The 12,793-nt window shown below is 41.6% G+C and overlaps 1 protein-coding gene across 2 annotated transcripts in view; it reads right to left on the reverse strand.

Annotated features, from left to right (window-relative positions):
- Positions 1–12,793, reverse strand: part of LOC101847483 (peroxisomal carnitine O-octanoyltransferase) — a 38,497-nt gene that overhangs the window by 22,485 nt on the left and 3,219 nt on the right. The window contains exon 1 of one of the 2 annotated variants that reach the window (XM_005095659.3): positions 5,672–5,823. The exons of the other annotated variant lie outside the window; for it this stretch is intronic. The gene's annotated coding sequence lies outside the window, so the exon portion shown is untranslated. Of the gene's footprint in view, positions 1–5,671; positions 5,824–12,793 lie in introns of those variants that run through there. 2 annotated transcript variants of the gene reach the window in all.

Below are 12,793 nucleotides of genomic sequence, written 5' to 3' on the forward strand. Positions count from 1 at the left end.
CTTTTCTAACCCCATGAAAAATGTGCGTGCAGTGACTTCAAATGTTATCGTCTAATACATCTTGTATCAAGAAGTCAGGCAAAATTTGGACAATTTATCCATAAAACTGACACCTCTTTACAGTACAAGCATGTACTTTCAAGCCAAACAAACCTAAAGTATTCCCATGGCCTCATAATGAGGGCATAGTGGGGATCTTTTTTATATTTATTACTTGATGTTGAGGGAGTGGGGGGGGGGGAGGAAATTTCTTTAATGGAAAAGTAAACGAGTTTAAGCTTTAAAATACAGTATTGATATGCTGTTAGTCCAGATTTAGAAGCCCCCCTCAACAGAAATGTTAGCACACTGAACCATCGGTATCCCACAACAACAATAATTATAATCTATAATCTTTCATAGGAAAGAAAAAAAACCATGTCAAAACCAAAAGTAATCATAAAACTAATTCCTAAAAACTTTGACACCAATTTTTTCTATTTCATTTTTCCTATCTTCATTATTTACAAATCTGGATTCATTGTCCTATTCATTGTCATGTTGCACTGGGGTTGGCTACCATTGTTGTAATTAAGTAGGCAAAAGTAAAGACTCTGTTTCTTGATGAAGAAGGTTGATTTAATTATTTAACATATATAAGAAAATGACATGAGGTCTGTCCTCTCTGGCTTCACTGACAAGACTGAATCATAATGAGCACGAGCACATGTGGTTAAAACAGGAAGGAGGAGTGAGTAAAGATCACTGAGATCAGACAATCTTTGGTGTGAGGGAAGATAAAATAAATAAAAGAATTATTTCAATGTATAGTGAAATTATTATAGTGCGAGTACAAGCCACATGACGGGAATTGTAATTTTGTTTCTCCTTTTCAGAGGTCTTTATAGTGGGAGGATACCCTCTCTGCGATCTGCTAGAATATCAACCAGCATGACAATTTAAGCTACTGAGCTACTAGCAGTACTTCTTGACTAAGAGTGTGAAAAGAATAAATTTACAACCTTTATTTAGCAATAAAAGCTCTATGTGTAATTGTATCAGATCCTCAAAAAAAGGTGAACAGACCAGAAATATACTACACAATACATACACCACTGCCACTATGGAATCAGCCTTCGAAGTGTAACACTAGTAGGCTGTGCATAAAAACTACCTTTGTGTATCAATGAAAAATGCAGGAGAACTGGACCTTGCCCTCCACCAGAAGTAGTTGTGATAACTCAAGTAGGCCTACTCTAAAAATAAACCTCTGCTTTGACTTTGTGTAGGCTATCTTACAAATCAAACTGTCATGTTCAAATAGCATAGAGAGGCCTTATAATAGAATTATTATAGTAAAGCTATTACTATTTTTATTACTACAATAATAACTCAGTTATAACAATTAGGCAACCAGAGGCACAACCTACCAATTATTTGGCATAGAGGCCTAATATTTGCAAGGCAAGACTCAGTATTAGCATTGGCACTAGTAGTTATATGTAGTTCTAGAACTAGTGGATTTTTTTTACTCATGCACCCGTCTCATATACATGTTCGTTTGGTTTTTTTTGGTTTTTGGTTGTTTTTTTAGGGGGGGGTTCTAGTAGTACTTTGCATGCTGAACATGAAAATGACCTTCATTTTTCCTGCAAATCAATAGTTGTTGAGTTATTGATGTTTGAAAATAAAATTAATATTTGACTTGATGTTAACAACATGGGGGGTTTCAGGGGGGCCTAAAAAAGAATCTGGGGGGTTTCAGGCCCTGCATTTCACAATGATTTGATGTTTTGGCAATTAGGATTGATATATTTATTTCAAAACAATTGATTTGCAAGGGTTTTAGTGGCCATACATGTGTTCTACAGCAAAAATTATGGTAGTTTAGCCCTCAAATCAATGCATCTGTGTGGGGTCGGTTGAAAGTGTCGGTCGGAGACGGTCGCAAAGGTCGGCAACGGTCAGCGACGGTTGGCAATGATCGGCGATAGTCTGCAACAGTCTGCATTAAGTATTGTACGTCAACTGGCTGTATGTGTGACCAAAAGATCTCCCTCCCTCCCTCCCTCCCTCCCTCCCTCCCTCCCTCCCTCCCTCCCTCCCTCCCTCCCTCCCTCCCTCCCTCCCTCCCTCTCTCCCTCTCTCTCTCTCTCTCTCTCTCTCTCTCTCTCTCTCTCTCTCTCTCTCCCCCCCCCCCTCCTGAGATGAATTCTTGAGGAGTCCTTGACTGCAATTCACTAGCTAATGAAGGCTTTATTATGCTGTGAAATTTTGTTGAATGAGTTCACTTGAGCGCCTGCTCAGTGCGGCCGTCCAGAGTCTTTCATTGTCCGAAATGACACCAAATTATGATATTAATGTACTAAATTACCGAACACTTTTACGATCTTCCAGAGCTACTCATAAGGAAATAAATAGCGGACTCTCACAAAGCAATCCTACCAGTGCATAAAAGCATTTCCTTCCAGTGTGTGTGTTTGTGCACTGATCCAGTTATACTCCTCAATAATGCTTGGAAAGAATCAGAAACAAACGCCATGAAGCGTACGTCTGTCCCACTTGTGTTGGAGAACCATTTGATTATGCAAAGTGCATGATCAGATTTGAAGAAGTACATTTATGCGCGTGTGCGTGCGTGTGTTCATGTGTGAGCAGAGGCGAAGCGTCTATATAATCAAATAATCACTGCTTCCCTTCCTAATTTTGAAACATTGTCGCAGTCAAATTCACCCATAGACGTAAACCTCATAAATTAAATGTAAAAAGACGTTCATAATCACCAATGAACAATAGACTATGCCTAACCTTCAAAGACGTTTCATTGCCACAGAAACAGCCTGTTCGCCCCTATCGGGCCACTCCATAAGCAGTCACAAGCTTTGATTAAGTAAGCTTAAAGTGAGGCTGGAAGAGTCAACCAATAGATTTGAAGGGAACATGTGCATAGCAGACAGAACTGTTTCATTGTCGCATATACCCTGTTCACCCCTTTTGGGCCACAGTTATAAGCACCCAGACACGCTGATTATCTAAGCGAACTATTACACTGGTCGAGTCTACCTCAGAGATGTGAGGGGAACTAACTCCTAATAATCCTTTGACTCCTGCTACTACACTGCTAGTGCTTGGTTTTTTCCTCGACTTTTTAACGTCCTATAATCAGATCGTGACCTCGATTATGACAGCCGCTCCTGGCCGCGAAAAGTTAGACAAAAAAACAGCCAAATGTGAAATAAAAAATTAATAATTGGCATGCTCTACCAAAGTGTTTCGGCTGTCTGGTATAACATGCCATTGTAGTGCTGACATCTGCGCTTCTTTCCTTGGAATTCGTGTGTTCAAATCTAAAGTTAAATTTAAAGTTAGTAAGAATAAATATTTAATGAAATACTTTCCCGATTATTTTAGCGGTTGAACAAGCATACAACATGAATTCAGGATTTGTTTTCATTCAGAACTCAGAGTTGCCGTCTCCAGTGCCAGTAAGATTCTTGTGACTTGTGTGAGTGTGATATCTCCAGGCCCTATCTGGTCCCATTTCCCTTTGATTACCCTGTCAAACAAGTCAGCCTTCGCCCCTGTGTGTGAGTGTGTATGTGTGTATATGCCAAGTATGTGTGTGTTCTTTCTGAAACAATGATTTTAAGATAGATGTATTTATGTAAAGAAAAATGATCTCTCTCTCTCTCTCTCTCTCTCTCTCTCTCTCTCTCTCTCTCTCTCTCTCTCTCTCTCTCTCTCTCTCTCTCTCTCTCTCTCTATCTCTCTCTCTCTCTATCTCTCTCTTCCTATCTTATTTAGGTAAAGAAATCTCTCTTATTTCTCTCTCTCTCTCACTCTCTCTCTCTTATATTTCTCTCTCTTCTTGTCTTATGTAAAGAAAAATTATCTTCTTGTCTTATGTAAAGAAAAATTATCTGTACTCTATTCATAACTAGTTTGGAAAACAAGGTTCAAACTTGGCAGACCAAGTTTTGCAGGTCGCTGATATGGTTAAAACTCATGGAGATTTTGTAAAAAACATAAACTTTCAAGTCATCAATGAATCAATGTCTCCCTCCATCATTGATCTTGCTTTTGGATGAGCAGGTGGCTGACATACAGAAACTTTGCTCTAGGTCGAGAGTAGTCTTGGGTATTGATAAGACATACAATCTTGGAGAGCTAATGGGGATGGCGATGAATTATAAGCACACGGGACTCCTTCATCGAAATTGCAATGAGTCACCAATCATGATTGGCCTGATCTTTTTGCATGAAAATTCGACTTTTGAAACGTTTTTTTTTTTTTTCCACCATGGCAGCAACGATTGGACATTTCACCGATGGTGTTTGGATCTGACGATGAAAAGTCAATCATAAGAAAGAGCAATTCAGAGTGCTTTTCGAAACTCCAGCCTGACATTATGCACGCTCTATGTTAAGAAAAACGTTGCCAGACATTTGAAGGATAAAGTTGGCGTTGCTTCCAGACAGAGGAACATTGATAAATCAACTCTTTGGAGATGACGGGCTTTCAAACTCATCAGACGAGGTCACGTTTGATGTGAGAATGGAAAGCCTGAAAACGATGTGGCCGGAAAGAGACACGCCCTATCTCAAGAGGACAGCGCAACAAATATTAGTGCTAAAGCTGAACTAGAATGGCCAGCTCGAAGACACGCAGTGGACCAACAACAATGCAGAGTCTCTCAACCATTCATAAGCTGAAGAATACCGTTGAATGGAAACCGAGATAGCTCCCTGACCTTATAAATAAGCTGAGAACAATGGCTTAGGCTCAACAAGTGGACGCAGCACCAGCCATCACTGACCGCAGTGAGTTTCAATTGGCTCCACATGCCGCGAACAAACAACTACAAGGAAACGTTTGAGTAGCCATGACAGAAAAACAAACGGAAGAGGCTAGCCGTACTTAAGTACGGCTAGACTAGCAGTCTAGCCGTACTTATTCTCTTAATATGATGGCTAGACTGACCATTTACAAAAAATAGGCCTACTGAATTGTAAATATACATTTTTAGTGTGAAGTACACCTAAAGCATTTGTATTTGAGACGAAACCAGGGGCCTTAATGACAGTGCATGTATTTTAAACCTCCTGTTTTCTAATGTTAATCGAAGTGGCTAGCCGTACTTAAGTACGGCTAGACTGCCAGTCTAGCCGTACTTAGATCTAGGTTTGGCCCAATCGACTCAAGCCTGTTAAGTACACAGGTCTCATTAGATCTAGATCTAGTAATTATTCAGGTTCAAATACATGCAAGTCAGTAAGGCACCTTTTGGTTTTGTCTGAAATACAAATACTGTAGGCATTGCAAACTAAAAATTTCATTTACATATCAGCCATCAATATTAAGTACGGCTAGCCTGACAGTCTAGCCGTCCTTAAGTACGGCTAGCCTGGCTGATATGTAAATGAAAAAGTGATTCAGCCTTAGCTCGACAACCAGTCACCGGCCGCTAGTCTCTTTCGCAACATGACAACACAGGATTTTTATACCTCGGCTCGGCCTCAAGTCTCAATAGGCCTAGAATCTAGATCTAGACTAGATCTAGAATCAAGGGACAATCAATTGAAACACAGTAAAAAAAAAACCTTGCAACATTTTAACGATTCGAGCTACCCTTTGTTTTTACGGAGAGCTAGAACTAGATATCTCTAGATTTAGTACAAAACAAAAACCTACCATTCGTTGAAGGGAAGTGTGTAACAATGTCTGACTGCAACAGAGAAGAGCGTCTTGTCGGAGCAAAGTCCAGGCCAGCCAAACTGACTGCTAGGCCCTGTAGCCTACACATTGAGTGGTGAGACTTCAAGCCACCAGTACTACTTTTTTTAGTCAACCATGTCATCCAGAGATCTTGCCTATAGAGAGATCGCCGACGTCAATGTATTTTTAACACCGCAAAGAGGTTACGACAAACACGTTCGCTAGTGGTAGGCATAAATGTGGCGAAGGACTGTTGTTTTACTGTCGATTAAGATTATTGTGGCCCTTATCGGGGATTTCACCGTAATAAAAATGGAAATTTGAGAATAACAGCATATTAACTCTGAAATTGAAATTGCTTAGATTTTAAGTTAAGGCATTATTGGTGAATTTATATATAATAGTTTTCTGTTTCGTTCTCGGACTTCTCTAGCCAAGATTTCACACTTACGATAGAAACTGCCAGGGCATAAGAACAAGGGTAAAGAACCGGTACCCACATTTTCTTTATTTCTTTGTTAGTATTGTAATTCTAGATCAAAATTCTAAACCGACATTTAGACAATAGATCTAGATCTACCGTACAGAATGAATCTAGAACCTAAATTTGTTATTTTGTAGCTTGTTCACTTTAGTCTGTGCGCGTTAAAAACATTCCAGCTCTTAATTTTTTCCTATGCTCACAAAACTTTTTAAAAATCTAGATTCAGTAATAAAATTAACATTTCTCCACTTAGGCCCTGTATTAAAAACCACTGTTTGGCTACATATAAAATGAATGATTTACAGTAATTTACTAACTGCTACTACTACTACTACTGCTACTACTACTACTACTACTACTACTACTACTACTACTACTACTACTACTACTTTATTGTAGGTAGCCCTTCGTTGCCGAAGATGACGATGAATCCTGCAGCTCATCTGTGGACGCGTATGTGGCTGTGCAATCCCATCTTGGATGTACAATGTCTGTTGCAGTGGGGACACTGGAATGTCGTGGTTGTGGTGGTTGGCTTTATGTCTCCTCTCTCTTCTGGTAGTCAGCCTCTCCCTGTAGTTTGTATCACTGTTTCTGCTGGCAATACGGACGGCCCTGCGCCAAGTGTTTCTTTCGGTGGCAGTTCTTTTGAGTTCTTTGGGGGGGTTACCTGTGCGAGCTGAAGGTTTTCCTTTATAATGTCTTTGAACCGCTTTTTTGGCCTCCCGAGATTTCTTTTGCCACTTGCGAGTTCGCCGTACAGCAGCTGTTTGGGCATTCGGTGGTCTTCCATGCGGATGACATGGCCGACCCACCCATCTCAGTTGGGCTTTGACGAGCATGCTTTCTATTCTTTGTGAGCTTGATCGGTTAAGGACCTCAATATTGGTGATGCTGTCTTGCCACCGGATGCCGAGTATGCTGCGGAGAGCCCTTTGATGGAACTGCTCTAATTTGTTGATGTGCTTCCTGTAGAGTGTCCAGGTTTCCGAACCGTAGAGGAGGGAGGAGAGCACAACAGCTTTGTACACTTTGATTTTTGTTGACAGCCGGACATTGTGCTGTTTTAGTACCTTGTTTTTCAGTCTACCGAGAGCTTTGCTGGCTTTGCTGATTTTTGAATCAATTTCCTGATCGATGGAGCCGCCTGCAGAGATGATACTTCCAAGATATTTAAAGTTCTTGGTGTTCTTCAGGCTGTTGCCATTGATAGTGATGTTTGGAGACAGTGGGTTAGTTTGTGGAGCAGGCTGGTGAAGAACTTCAGTTTTCCCGATGCTTATTGTAAGCCCAAAGAGCTTTGAGGCTTCTGCAAAGCGAGAGAGCATTGTTTGCAGGTCCTCTTCGGAGTGAGCATTCAAGGAGCAGTCATCGGCGAAGAGCGCCTCCTGAAGGAGCTTTGTGCTGATTTTTGTCTTGGCTTGCAGGCGACGTAGATCAAAAAGAGAGCCATCCAGTCGATAATTTAGGTATATTCCCTTGTCAAGATCATTGCAGGCGTAGGAAAGCATGGCGGTGAAGAAGATGTTAAAGAGGACTGGTGCCAGGACACAGCCCTGTTTGACGCCATTAGTAATTTCGAATTCGTCGGTCGTGTTGCCACTTGCAAGGACTTGCCCTCTCATGCCTGTGTGGAAGAGCTGGATGATCTTTAGGAACTTGGGAAGGCAGCCAATCCGTTCCAGGACAGTCCACAGGGCTTCTCTGTTGACCGTGTCGAAAGCCTTAGTAAGGTCAATAAAGACTGAGTAAAGAGGCATATTCTGTTCTGTGCACTTTTCTTGAATTTGTCTCATGACAAAGATCATGTCTACAGTGCTTCTCCCTGGCCTAAAGCCACACTGAGCCTCTGGTAGGATCTTTTCTGAGATGGTTATTAGTCTGTTGAGGATAACCCTTGCAAATATTTTCCCTGCTATGGAGAGAAGGGAGATGCCCCTGTAGTTACCGCAGTCCGCTTTACTGCCTTTGCTTTTGTATAGCGCAACTATGAGCGCGTCTTTGAAATCAGCAGGCATTTGCTCTTCTTCCCAGATCTGCAGCAAGATGTCATGGAAGGTTTCCAGGGCTGAAGGCCCTGCTGCCCTGAAGATCTCAGCTGGAATTCTGACTTTTCCAGAAGCTCTGCCAGAGTTGGTCTTGCTTATTGCCTTTTTGATTTCATATATAGTAGGAGGAGCTTCTAGGTCCTCCAGGAGTGGTTGCTGGGGTATTTGACTGAGAGCATCTTGGTCAACAGTGGAAGGTCTGTTCAAAAGGGAGCTGAAATGCTCGGTCCAGCGCTTGAGGGGCCCTTCTTGGTTCTTGATCAGGGTTTTGCCATCCGAGGACAACAAGGGAGAACATCCTGAGGTCGTTGGGCCGTATACGATTTTCAGAGAGCTGAAGAACATCTTGGAGTTGTGGGTATCAGCATAGAGTTGGACTTGTTCTGCCTTATTGTTCCACCATGAATCTTTCATCTCACGTAGATCCTTCTGGGCTCTAGCTTGAAGGGACTTGAATCTTTCCTTTTGGGGGAGGGACGAGGGGTCGTTTTGCCATTCTGCATAGGCTTTGTTTTTGGCTTGGATTATTTTTTTTATTTGCGTATTGTTTTCATCGAACCAATCTTGGTGTGTTTTAGCTTTCGGGCCAAGTATAGCAGTGGCGCTTTCACTGACAGCTGTTTTGAAGGAATTCAATTTTTCAGATAAGTCACTAATAGAAATGGGATCTTCGCTGAGTTTCTTTTCGAGAGCTTCTTTGAACTTGTTTCTGTAGAATTCGCTTTCAAGCTTTGTTGTGTTGCTGCTGCTGCTACTGCTACTGCTGCTACTGCTACTGCTACTACTACTACTACTACTACTACTACTACTACTACTACTACTACTACTACTACTACTACTAGGGGCGGCTCGTCCATAGAGCACGGTCGTGCACTGCCGCCCAATAATTTTCAGCGCACAACACCCACAAAGTGACAACAAAAGAGCCTTTACCATCCACCATCCAATCAGTTTTCCCTATAAGTTCCTCGCCAGAACCTCTTCGTTCATTACAACATCTACAACAACTCTAAAACATCTACTATACCATATCAAGTTCTTGTGCGTCGCCCAAGTAAAAAATAGTATGTTCAGTGGTGTAATCTATCTCGGAAAATGCTCTATGGGCAGACCCAAACTACGATGACGTTTTGACCGAGTTTCTTAGTTCATAAATATTAATAAGGCGGCACAATCTCAATGTGCACCAGCCGAACAAAGTCCATAGAGACAGTCTAAAAATAACGCGATCTCAGACCAGTTTACGATAGCCTACACAATTCAATGCCCGTATTATGATAGCTTTGGAGCAATCCACCGGAGTGCTCCCAGCGATGTGCGATTCTCCCATTCTATTTCCATTTATATCTCTGGCCCCACCTCTGTAACCCTGAACTTGAGCGAGGTCAACATGACGTAGTTAGGTAATTGTGTTAGCCTAGAAGTTGGAATGGTGTAGTGGTGAAAGTTTTATTACTCGAGTGTGTATTCCTATGCAGGATGAATGAAGTTGATTGCAAATAAATTCAGTTCACCAAACAAAGTAACAAGAGAGTGAATGAATTAAGTCCTCACCAACCCAAAAATATCAAAATAATACAATGATTAAAAAGTGGAGTGGCTTACAGTCAGCGATAGCAAATTATACTCATTGTAGACCTAGATTAGGCCTACTGTTTCTCCTGTCTGCTTTTTGGAACTGAGGACCCCAAGAAGTCTAAGACAGGTTTTACTGATCTTGTCCATGAGAAACAAAGCATTAAAGTCAAAAGTCATCAAGAGCGCACGTAAAAAATGCCGTTAAGTATCATACTTTCGGACAAGTAGACATAGCAGCTAGTCGTAGCAACGTCTCACTATGACGAAACTGATGAGAAAGAACAGGCACGTATTGTGTAATACGGGGTGCCCACTACGGATCGCCCGACTCGATCGCCTCAAAAACAAACGTGTTTGTTTTTCAGTTTCAGGCGATCGAGTCGGGCGATTGGCCCTATCCAGCCGTAGTGGGCACCCCGTATAAGGTTATCTAGTGTATTTTGTTCTTTGAAACTCACGAACTCGCCCTTCACGGTCATGAAAAGGGTGATTTGTCGGGGAACCGAGGTATTAAAATTTTTCGCTAACGCTATGCAGACTCTTCGACATTTTTTGCCCACTCTACAAAATGCTTCTGCGTTTGTCACCGGAATATTCCTTTGGCCGTCTGAAACAAGTAACAGTCTCGACTAATTAGTGCAGTCTTCATTTGGAAAGGAGAGATCCAGCTCTGTCTTGAAGAAATTCAGTCTGAGCACTGGGACGATAATTCCATCCACGATGGTATCCTGGATGTATAAAAGAGCGAAACATTTTCTCTTTTTTCCCCACTTTTTCAACAAAGTGTACACGCGCGTTGACGCTGTTTATGGGATCCTCTAACACAGAAGTACAACGCCCATAGCAGCCTAACAAGTTCTAGACACGTTTAAAGTAGCTGTCGATGAAATTAGAAACAGTATGCGTGTTCCATCAACAAGACAGACCACAGAGAAACACGCTTCCAAGAGACGCAGACATTACAACACCAACGAAATTGCTGCAAAGCAGGCCTGTGACATAATAGTTACTCAAATTGTGACAGTTTCTTGAAGCAAAGTAAAATCAACGCACTCTCAATCTGCGATTCCTCCAAATTCCAGGACTATCAAAAGTCGTTTCCAACAGTTCTTTTAGGATCGTTTACAGAAATATTACTGGTTTGCGTAAAATCAAATTACAAACAGAATTATAAGTATTACATTGCAATGACATATATATATGTAAATCTGCTCAGTGTCGTATAATCCAGGGCCTTTATTCAACTCTGAAGGACTACAAATTCGAGACAACATTTAGGGAAGTATGCAAAATACCAGAAATCGCACTGACGTTTATGTCGATCCACAAGGACATCATTGACAGCATGCCCAACTTCGTCAACAGAATAATGGACGCTTTTGCTCCAGCAAAAGAACGAAAGGAAAACTTCTTCTTCAAATATATTTTCTCAAAACAGGTAGGATGAAGAAAACATCTAATTTACATGCCCTTGACTATCTTCAACCTGCTTTAACTTAATTGTGCACGCCCACTTTTTAGACCCACGAGCCGCCCCTTACTACTACTACTGCTGCTGCAGCTGCTGCTGCTGCTGCTGCTGCTGCTGCTGCTGCTGCTGCTACTACTACTACTACTACTACTACTACTACTACTACTACTACTACTACTACTACTACTATTGCTGCCGCTGCTACTGCTGCTTCTTCAACTAACTACCGGTACTACTATTACATAGCCTACTACTACTGTACCATCACTACTACTGTTGCTGCTCCTTTTCTGTTGGTTTTACATATTGTTATAAACATTATCATTGTAATCATCTTGTTGTTGTTGTTGGTGGTGGTGTTTTTTTGTTTTGGTTTGGGTTTGTTTTGTTTTTTGTTGTTGTTGTTGTTTTTTTGGGGGGGCGCCACTGTCATCATCATCATCATCATCATCATCATCATCATCATCATCATCATCATCATCATCATCATCATCATCATCATCAAGCAGGAACAAAGTATCACATGTCGCTGTGACCAGGTTGAGCTTGCGAGACTGCGGGTCGGACTATCATTGGAGCTTGAGATGGTATAAGAACTTTGTAAATGAAGAGCTCAGCCCATGTTGCCGAAGAGGCGGCCATAAAAAGGAGGACGTCAAACATAATAGGTTTGAATGTCCAGGAACAATGACAATCCGAATGGAGTTATTTGGACGAGTGGAGGTTCCTCTAAGTATTTTGACAATGGGGCCGAAAAAGAGCCTCGCTTTTTTCGCTCAAAGATTTCTCCGTGGAGTCCACCAGGCCCATTCAGAAAAAAACACACCAAAAAACATAAATCATCATTCATAAGTAAATCATCTTTTGAATCAAAATTCTCTCCAGATTCTCATCTCAGCACTTTTATTATCTAGACTACTAAGCTGAAATTATTTCCTTGCCAATTTGTTTGGAAATGATTAAAAGACTGCAAAGCTCAGAAATAGAATTCCGCAATCGGTCTTTAAAAAGTCCCTATACAGCTAGTCCATTTTCGTCATACCGCGGTATACGCAAGATAAAATCAAATCGCTCCGTTTGATCTTCTCAGATCTTTGCCTATACATGTACTCGTATGGGTCTGCAGGATAGATGACACAAAAAAATCTGAAAGCCCTGTCATAAAGGTCTCTGCTAACTAAGGTTACTGCACGCTTTCTTCGACGTTAGCCTATAGCTGGTCAAAAACAATTGGGGGATTTACAGTATACATCTAAAACATTAAAAAGTTGATTTATGTACATTTATATACTTTCGCCAGCACCACATTTTTAACATACGCCTAAGTCTATGTCTCCTTATTCGCGACTCGACGTCGCGTTGCGCTCGGCAGTCGCTAGCGATGAGTTGCAAGGTGTGTATCCTCATGCGCGACCACATCACACACCACACACACGGCTTGTCATCCAGCACTCCTTGTCTTGACCAATAGTGATGCTTTAAACCTGCCACACCCCCGGTCTGTAGCACGCGGCGAG

Source organism: Aplysia californica, unplaced genomic scaffold (genome assembly GCF_000002075.1).
Source record: "Aplysia californica isolate F4 #8 unplaced genomic scaffold, AplCal3.0 scaffold00110, whole genome shotgun sequence".
Taxonomy (NCBI): Eukaryota; Metazoa; Mollusca; class Gastropoda; order Aplysiida; family Aplysiidae; genus Aplysia; species Aplysia californica.